General features: G+C 35.9%; 1 long non-coding RNA gene across 2 annotated transcripts in view; it reads right to left on the bottom strand.

Moving 5' to 3' along the window:
* The window catches only part of LOC136842050 (uncharacterized), a 229,578-nt gene that overhangs the window by 63,191 nt on the left and 156,696 nt on the right, over nt 1-9,691 (bottom strand). For both annotated transcript variants that reach the window (XR_010854162.1, XR_010854160.1), the window contains exon 3: nt 3,458-3,493. This is a non-coding gene — a long non-coding RNA (uncharacterized lncRNA). The remainder of the gene's footprint in view (nt 1-3,457; nt 3,494-9,691) is intronic.

Here is a 9,691-nt window from a genome sequence, read left to right as displayed (position 1 = left end):
CTCATCATCGTTTATCCAGCGCAGCTGTTTATAATCATTTGTAAAAAAAAAAAAGCAAAATCCCTTGAAACTAAAAAAGCAACAAATGCAATAACTGTCGAGAGAGTCACTTGCAATGCATAAAGCAGAATTTACTGCAACTGGCTTAATTAAATCCAGCATTTGTGTCAGTAGCAACTATCGGGAAAATTAGCGAAACAGGTGCATCAATCTGAATAATAAGTCCTTCATCAAATCACATACATTTTATTTCCGCTAACCTTTATCAGATTTATTTTTCAGCCGGTCAATATTGTATATTTGAAAGTCGCTCGTGAAGCACAATTTCATCTTGCAGGAAAACTCCAAATCCTTTGGTTCAAAAAGTAAATACAAAACTATAAGAGGTGTGCATACGCGTGTGTGTATTAGTTTGTGTGTGTCTCAGAGAGAGAGAGAGAGAGAGAGAGAGAGAGAGAGAGAGAGAGAGAGAGAGAGAGAGAGAGAGAGAGAGCAATCGTCTGATATTCAAACAAACAAAAATGTAGGTAAACATTCAACTTCTCAGGATACTGTTTCATGTGATGGTATTAGCAAGTTAGGATTTTTCTTGTTACTACGCAGGTCAATATAATAATAATAATAATAATAATAATAATAATAATAATAATAATAATAATAATAAGAAGAAGAAGAAGAAGAAGAAGAAGAAGAAGAAGAAGAAGAAGAAGAAGAAGAAGAAGAAGAGGTAAAATCTACAATTTTTTTCTTTGAACGTAATAAAAAATATAAAGAGAGCTTTCGTAAGCTCTCTTTATGAAAACGAACTAAAGCTGACTAAGAGCTCGGCAGCTCTATTGTATAACAATTAATAAAAACAAAATTATAGTGGATTTACTCTTAATAATAATAATAATAATAATAATAATAATAATAATAATAATAATAATAATAATAATAATAATAATAATAATAATAGTGAGATAAAATTTACAATAATTTTCTTCTTTTCACGTAATAAAATCTACCAGAGAGCTTCCGACAGCTCTCTATTTAGAAACCAATGAGAGCTGAGCATAATAATAATAATAATAATAATAATAATAATAATAATAATAATAATAATAATAATAATAATAATAATAATAATAATCTCCAGAACAAGTAATAAAACTTACAATAATTTCAATCTTTTCAGCTTCCTGGAGCTCTCTTATATAACATGTATTAAAGGCAAAATTGTGGATTTAAATAATAATAATAATAATAATAATAATAATAATAATAATAATAATAATAATAATAATAATAATAATCTCCAGAACAAGTGATAAAACTGACAATAATTTTCATCTTTTCAGCTTCTGAGAGCTCTCTTATATAACATGTATTAAAAACAAAATTGCCGATTTTAATAATAATAATAATAATAATCCCACGACGAACAACTCGTACATACCAAGAACAACAAACACAGGACCTCCTAAAACAGCACTAAACTGTGCCGATCCGATAGTTGAATAGGAAGCGGGACGGTATGAACTGCGATAAGCTTTGTGTTTATGATTCTGCTCCTGTGTTCATAAAAGCAAAACGTTTTGCATGTTTAGTAAGCGTTCTTTTGAAATGCGGCATTTTGTAGAGGGCAAATGTTTTTTTTTTTTTTTAATGCTGCATTTTGATAAGCAGTTAGGACGAATTTAGTACGGATGTCAGTACGAGTGGGGGGGCATTAGGACTCTTCGACAGAACTGTAATTTACGTGTTACGGTCTGTCATCTTTGTTTTATGAATGGTCTAAATGGTCTTGATTCTTTCCGGTAGTGCTCCTCTTTTGCATACATATTTCTTTATTGTTATATCTAACGTTGCAGAGTACCGTGTGTATGAGATTACGTAGATAACATCTGCAATTTATTTACACTAGACTGAGTTCAACGTATGACTTTGAATGCATTTATAGTGACGCAATTTCATTCCGTCTAATGGAGTAACTCTACCATGCACGTATCTGACAAATTTATATAACTTTTTCTTACGGCCTATTCACACATTTCAACAATGCAATTACGCAACAAATTGGGCAGTCATGCAAATTAAATCTCTCATTTTCTTCCCAACAGCCACTTTACCTTTTTTTTTTTTTTTTTTTTTTTTACTGATTGTACTAAACCGAGTGGTTATATCGTTATATAGACTGGATGACAGGAAAATGAAAGGGAGTATTACAAAATGAATAAACTGGTATTTAGTATTAATCAAGTATTTGAAACAGGTCAATAATACGAAAAGAGGAACTTGAGACATGGTAAGAGACCTTTGAAAACAGATGTGGTTTCTCACAATTGACCCGTAATATCATCCATACGAGGACAGACCTCGTAGGGAAGCAGTGACGTCAGTGCACTTGGCGTGGTGCACTGTAGGTGTTAGATAGGATTCTTCGCAGCGTCCCTTCGGCTCCTTGCTGCAATCTCTTTCATTCCTCTTACTGCACCTCCGTTCATATTCTTTCTTCAATCCTACTTTCAACACCTAACAACTGATTCACTTTACTTCCAGTACTGAATGACCTCACAGGTCCCAGTGCATGGCCTTTGGTTTAAATTTTATATTCCAATTCCAATTCCATAAGAGGAAAGGCAGTGCGAAAGGGGGTGGGGATTCTTGACAGGTGGGAGGGCCTGTAATGCAGGTGAGAAATTAGGGTCGAGGGTCGACGGATATCAAGGGAAGCACTGGAAGGGTCGAGTGCCAAGAGCCTCGGATCCTTTGAAGATCGAAGTCACTTAAGAAGACAAAGGCCAGCCATCGGAGAGGCTGACATAGACTTATAACCTTCATAACTATAAAACCAAGAAGATATTCTTCCCTTTCAGAAAAATCCGCTATCCACATAAATGGCTTTCTTGAAAGAAGACTGGATGGAAGTCACTGGGCCATTCCGCCCCCCCCCCCTTGAATTCTAGAGTACCCTTTCCCTATGAAAATTCCACTGCTTTTCCGTCAACTTACAAGGACTTTTGTCCTTTCTGAATATTTGTGCCCTGAGGGTGGGTTCCGTTCTCAGCTAGCACTCTGCTGGCCGCGAGTTCGAATGTCCGACCGGCCAATGAAGAATAAGACGGAATTTATTTTTGGTGATAGAAATTCATTTCTCGCTATAATGTGGTTCGGATTCCACAATAAGATGTAGGTCCCGTTGCTAGGTGACCAGTTGGTTCTTAGCCACGTAAAATAAATCTAATCTTTCGGGCCAGCCCAAGGAGAGCTGTTAATCAGCTCAGTGGTCTGGTTAAACTAAGGTATACTTAACTTTGGAGTTCCAATACATTTGTTATTTGCAGAATCATTAGCCAACGGAACATAAACAGGTGCATAACATCAGAGTGAACTCATTAACTAAATAAGTAAATTTGAACAGGCCACCTAACATCACACACAGACAGAAAAAGAAATGGCAGAATTAAGCACTCACCACTCCTCATGAGGCATCAGGACAATCCATCTATTCCTGGAAAAACATGAAAAAGGAAATAAACGTCTGATATATGAAAGCATCTACGTTAAGTACATATCTACAACAATCTTGTTTACCCGGACCACTGAGCTGATTAACATCTCTCCTAGGGCTGGCCCGAAGGATTAGATTTATTTTACGTGGCTTATGTTATAGCAACAGGAATACAGCTTATTGTGGAATCGGAACCACATCATAGCGAGAAATGAATTTCTGTCACCAGAAACCAATTCCTCTTATTCTTCACTGTATGAACTCGCGGCCAGCAGAATGCTATGAGAACGGAACCCATGCCCAACGAGGAACTGAACAATATGTATGTACCATATATGTATGTATGTATGTATATATATACGTATGTATGTATGCATGTATGTATGTACAGTACATATGTGTATGTATGTATGTATATAAACCATTTTCATTAGAAGGATAACTTCAAAGAAAAAGATGACATCAGACCCGAACACGTTCGAACTTTTGTGATGTGCATTTCCGCATCCATCTGCCATCTGACCTTTCTATTGAACTTGGAATTAAAAACATGAAAAACTAAAACAATATTTTTTTTCCTCGAGCAATAAACGAACACAAATCAGTGAACAAGCAAACAAAATATTTTCTCAGATGGTAAGAAATAAAAACGTGGGATAAAAAGCAATCAAGAGGATAACACGTAGAGTAATAGATAACAAGTCATACAGGAATAACAATGTCGCCATGACGGGGAGAGAGAGAGAGAGAGAGAGAGAGAGAGAGAGAGAGAGAGAGAGAGAGAGAGAGAGACTCTAATCCCAAGAGATATAGAAATTCCAGACTTGGAATCCTATTCGGCCGCTGAAAAGTTAAAGTCTTAACTATCCTGACTTCATGAAATGAATAACAAAGGAAGCTTTCAGGTTAAGCACTCAGCATAAAAGAAAATAACCCCGTAGGAGAGTAGTGCTGTCAGTGCACCTCACGGGGTGCACTGTGGGCATTACTAAAGGTTCTTGCAGCGTTCCTTCGGCCCCTAGCCGCAACCCCTCTCATTTCCTTTACTGTACCTCCATTCATATTATCTTTCTTTCATCTTGCTATCCACCCTCTCCTAACAATTATTTAATAATGCAACTGCGGGGTTTTCCTTCTGTTACACCTTGCAAACCTACCTACTCTCAACTTCCTTTCATGTGCTGAATGACCTCATAGGTCCCAGAGCTTGGCCATTGGCCTAAACTCTATATTCCATTCCATTCCATTCCATAAAAGAAAATGAAAAAAGACTATACTTTCTTTGACTGGCCGTTTCATACATGTGTAATCCAGACAGCAGAGTCAAAATTAATTTACATCATTGTGCCTCAACCAAAAGGCACACAGGTTCGAATCCTGACTGGGGAAGATGCTCTTAAGATGAGTAAGTTTCCCAAAGTAAAGTGAATTCGATATTAAGTTATATTTGTGGGTTATATATATATATATATATATATATATATATATATATATATATATATATATATATATATATATATATATTTTTTCTCCGTTTTAACGTGCTTTTTCCCATTTTTATATGGGAAATATATATATATATATATATATATATATATATATATATATATATATATATATATATATATATATACATATTATATATTTTTTCTCCGTTATATATATTTTTATATCTTTATATATATATATATATATATATATATATATATATATATATATATATATATATATATATATATATATATATATATATATATATATGAATGTATGTATGTATGTATATGTGTGCATGTGTGTATGTGTTTGTATAAATACATTAACTCATGCATATACATGTATTTATGAAATGAATTATTCTAGGTCTGTATTTATGCTATATAAATAAGAAACAAAATTCTCAAATTAAATTACACAACATGCGGCATTAGTTGAAAAGATGACGCTTTCAAAGAAAAAAAAATTACAGCGAGGTCTCATGAACACACTAAAGCAGAAATTAATGCAACCTCGTTCCAAATATTATCATCCTCGACAAAAAAACTGTTTTAAATTAAGAAAAACATGAGCACACTTCAACAAGATAATGGCACTTTCTCCTCAGGAGAAAAAAGGGGCTTATATTTGTTTTTACCTCTATTTGTTCCGGAAAGTTTAAATTGCTTATTTTGCTTCTGTTGGGCAAGAAAGATGAAACGTTGACCCAAATAAGACAGTACAGAGAGAGAGAGAGAGAGAGAGAGAGAGAGAGAGAGAGAGGAAGTATCTCTTGCGTGGTGTCATCACCTCGATGGATAGTGTGAAGTTTGCTCTCGTCAGGGCCCCCCCTTCTCTCTCTCTCTCTCCTCTCTCTCTGCTATATATCTCTTACTCTCTCTCTCTCTCCCCTGAATCAAGGTGCCAGGTTATATAATCTCTTAAAAAGATGCGACAGTGCCATTATTTTCATCCCCCGTTTGAGAGAGAGAGAGAGAGAGAGAGAGACCCCATACTCTCCTTCACACGACACTTAATTAAAGGCGCCAGCCTCGTAAGTTAAGCAAAACTCGGCCTCCCTTAATGAAGTTATTCGAAAGCTTCAGGCCTCTGTCGAGGAGTTGTCTTGAAACATTGGATTAGGTGAGCCTTTTATGCACAAGACACAACAGGCCCGGTTGTAATTTAATAACCAGAACAACACTCGCGGATTAATTTCGTAATCAAGATTATCTCACGAGTTACGCTTTGCATATCTACTCAACGCCCAAATCTTTATTATGCATTACAAGCGAAGACGCATCAAAATACTGATCGCATTTTCGCGCGTAATGCATAACAAAAAAGATTTGGGGTTGAGTGAATATGCAAAGCAGAACTTGTGAGATAATTTGATGCGAAAATGCACTAGAAGTTTTTATTCGAGATTTTACTTTTATTTTTTTTAGCTATAAATATATCTTTCTTTTATTTTTAGCTATAAGTAAGTTTCCAAATTCGTGACCATCTTAGTAAGCAAAATTCCGATACGTAGTTATTGTGAAATGCCTAATACCAGTTCTACATGTTCAAAAAAACATTTATCGGTTTCATTTGATATTCAAAGTAAGCTTCATGGGTTAATTTCGTGTGGAAAAATTAACTTACGGATCTCATAGAATTGAATATAGAATTTAGGCCAAAGGCCAAGCACTGGGACCTATGAGGTCATTCAGCGCTGAAACAGAAATTGACAGTAAAAGGTCTGAAAGGTGTAACAGGAGGAAAATCTCGCAGTTGCTCTATGAATCAATTGTTAGGAGGGGTGAAAAGTAAAGATGGAAGAGAGAATATGGAAGGAGGTGATACAAAAGGAACGAAAGGGTTGCACCTAAGAGTTGAAGGACAAGCTGCAAAGAACCTTAAGTAATGCCTACAGTGCACCACGTGAGGTGCACTAACGGCACTACCCCGCTACGGGTACGGATTTTATAGATATGCAAAATGCTGACCATGATTTATTGAAGCACCGGTAAAAATAAGTTTAAAAAAATAAATAAACAAACAAACAAATAAATAAATAAATAAATTGTTAGATATTTAAACATCGGTCAAATGACGAAATACCAATCAAAGATTCATTAGATATACATAACATTACAATATCAAACACAGAACGATTCGACCAACATAAAAAAAACGAAAATATTGAAACAAGGAACGAAAGAACAAACCTAATTCAAAAGAATTTAATTGAATATGCAAATTAACAACCACAGAGTAATTAGAGAGGCAGTTTTACGTTCACAGCTTAATTACCTGTACACTTAATGAACTGCGTTTAATTCAACGCGCTGACAAATATCACGGCTTCGTTCACAAATAGATTAAAGGGAGAGCGTTAATTTCACGGATGTATTTACGATCGCGGCTTAATTCGATGTAAATATTTCCAACGGTTGCTGCGCGTTTTCTTTCGTAAGCTCAAATATTTTCAATGGTTGCTGAGCGTTTTCTTTCGTAAGCTCAAATATTTCTAACGTTGCTGAGCGTTTTCTTTCGTAAGCTCAAAAAAACGGTTGCTAGCGTTTTTTTCGTAAGCTCAAAAATTTCCAACGGTTGCTGCGCGCTCAAAATTTTCAATGGTTTCGCGTTTTCTTTCGTAAGCTCAAATATTTTCAATGGTTGCTGAGCGCGTAAGCTCAAAAATTTCCAACGGTTGCTGTGCGTTTTCTTTCGTAAGCTCAAATATTTTCAACGGTTGCTGAGCGTTTTCTTTCGTAAGCTCAAAAATTTCCAACGGTTGCTGGGCGTTTTCTTTCGTAAGCTCAAAAATTTCCAACGGTTGCTGCGCGTTTTCTTTCGTAAGCTCAAATATTTTCAATGGTTGCTGAGCGTTTTCTTTTGCGGTTGCTGAGCGTTTTTTCTTTCGTAAGCTCAAAAATTTCCAATGGTTGCTGAGCATTTTCTTTTAAGCTCAACGGTTGCTGCGCGTTTTCTTTAGTTTTCTTTCGTAAGCTCAAATATTTTCAATGGTTGCTGAGTGTTTTCTTTCGTAAGCTCAAAAATTTCCAACGGTTGCTGAGCAATATTTTCAACGGTTGCTGAGCGTTTTCTTTCGCAAGCTCAAATATTTTCAACAATGGTTTGTTTTCTTTAAGTAAGCTCAAATATTTTCAATGGTTGCTGAGCGTTTTCTTTTAAGCTCAAATATTTTCAACGGTTGCTGAGCGTTTTCTTTCGTAAGCTCAAAAAATATTTTCAGCTCAAAATTTCCAACGGTTGCTGCGCGTTTTCTTTTGCTCAAATATTGAGCGTTTTCTTTCGTAAGCTCAAAAATTTCCAACGGTTTTCGTAAGCTCAAAAATTTCCAAGCTCAAAAATTTCCAACGGTTGCTGCGCGTTTTCTTTCGTAAGCTCAAATATTTTCAATGGTTGCTGAGCGTTTTCTTTCGTAAGCTCAAAAATTTCCAACGGTTGCTGAGCGTTTTCTTTCGTAAGCTCAAAAATTTCCAACGGTTGCTGAGCGTTTTCTTTCGTAAGCTCAAAAATTTCCAACGGTTGCAAGCTCTCAAATCAAATATTTCAACGGTTTGCTGACGGTTGCGTTTTCTTTCGTAAGCTCAAATATTTACAACGGTTGCTGAGCGTTTTCTTTCGTAAGCTAAAAAATTTCAAATATTTTCAACGGTTTGATTTTTCTTCGTAAGCTCAAATATTTTCAAGCGCTTTCTTTCGTAAGCTCAAAATTTCCAACGGTTGCTGAGCGTTTTTTTCGTAAGCTCAAAAATTTCCAACGGTTGCTGAGCGTTTTCTTTCGTCAGCTCAAAATTTCCAACAGTTTGCGCGCGTTTTCGTAAGCTCAAATATTTTCAATGGTTGCTGAGCGTTTTCTTTCGTAAGCTCAAAAATTTCCAACGGTTGCTGAGCGTTTTCTTTCGTAAGCTCAAATATTTCCAACGGTTGATGAGCGTTTTCTTTCGTAAGCTCAAATATGTTCAACGGTTGCTGAGCGCGTAAGCTCAAATATTTACAACGGTTCTGAGCGTTTTCTTTCGTAAGCTCAAATCCAACGGTTGCTTTAAGCTCAAATATTTTCAACGGTTGCTGAGCGTTTTCTTTCGTAAGCTCAAATATTTCCAACGGTTGCTGAGCGTTTTCTTTCGTAAGCTCAAATATTTCCAACGGTTGCTGAGCGTTTTCTTTCGTAAGCTCAAATATTTCCAACGGTTGCTGAGCGTTTTCTTTCGTAAGCTCAAATATTTACAACGGTTGCTGAGCGTTTTCTTTCGTAAGCTCAAACTATTTTCAACGGTTGCTGAGCGTTTTCTTTCATAAGCTCAAACTATTTTCAACGGTTGCTGCGCGCTTTCTTTCGCAAGCTCAAATATTTTCGACGGTTGCTGAGCGTTTTCTTTCGTAAGCTCAAACTATTTTCAACGGTTGCTCGCGCTTTCTTTAGCTTTTCAACGGTTGCTGCGTTTTCTTTTAAGCTCAAATATTTTCAAAGCGTTTTCAGCTCAAATATTTTCAACGGTTGCTGTAGCAAGCTCAAATATTTCCAACGGTTGCTGAGCGTTTTCTTTCGTAAGCTCAAATATTTTACGGTTGCTGAGCGTTTTCTTTTGGCGGTTGCTGCGCGCTTTCAAAAATCAAATATTTCCAACGGTTGCTGACCGTTTTCTTTCGTAAGCTCAAATATTTTCAACGGTTGCTGAAAAGCTCAAACTATTTTCAATGGTTGCT

The sequence above is a fragment of the Macrobrachium rosenbergii genome, chromosome 9 (genome assembly GCF_040412425.1).
Source record: "Macrobrachium rosenbergii isolate ZJJX-2024 chromosome 9, ASM4041242v1, whole genome shotgun sequence".
Taxonomy (NCBI): domain Eukaryota; kingdom Metazoa; phylum Arthropoda; class Malacostraca; order Decapoda; family Palaemonidae; genus Macrobrachium; species Macrobrachium rosenbergii.
This window is presented reverse-complemented; position numbering and strand designations above follow the sequence as displayed.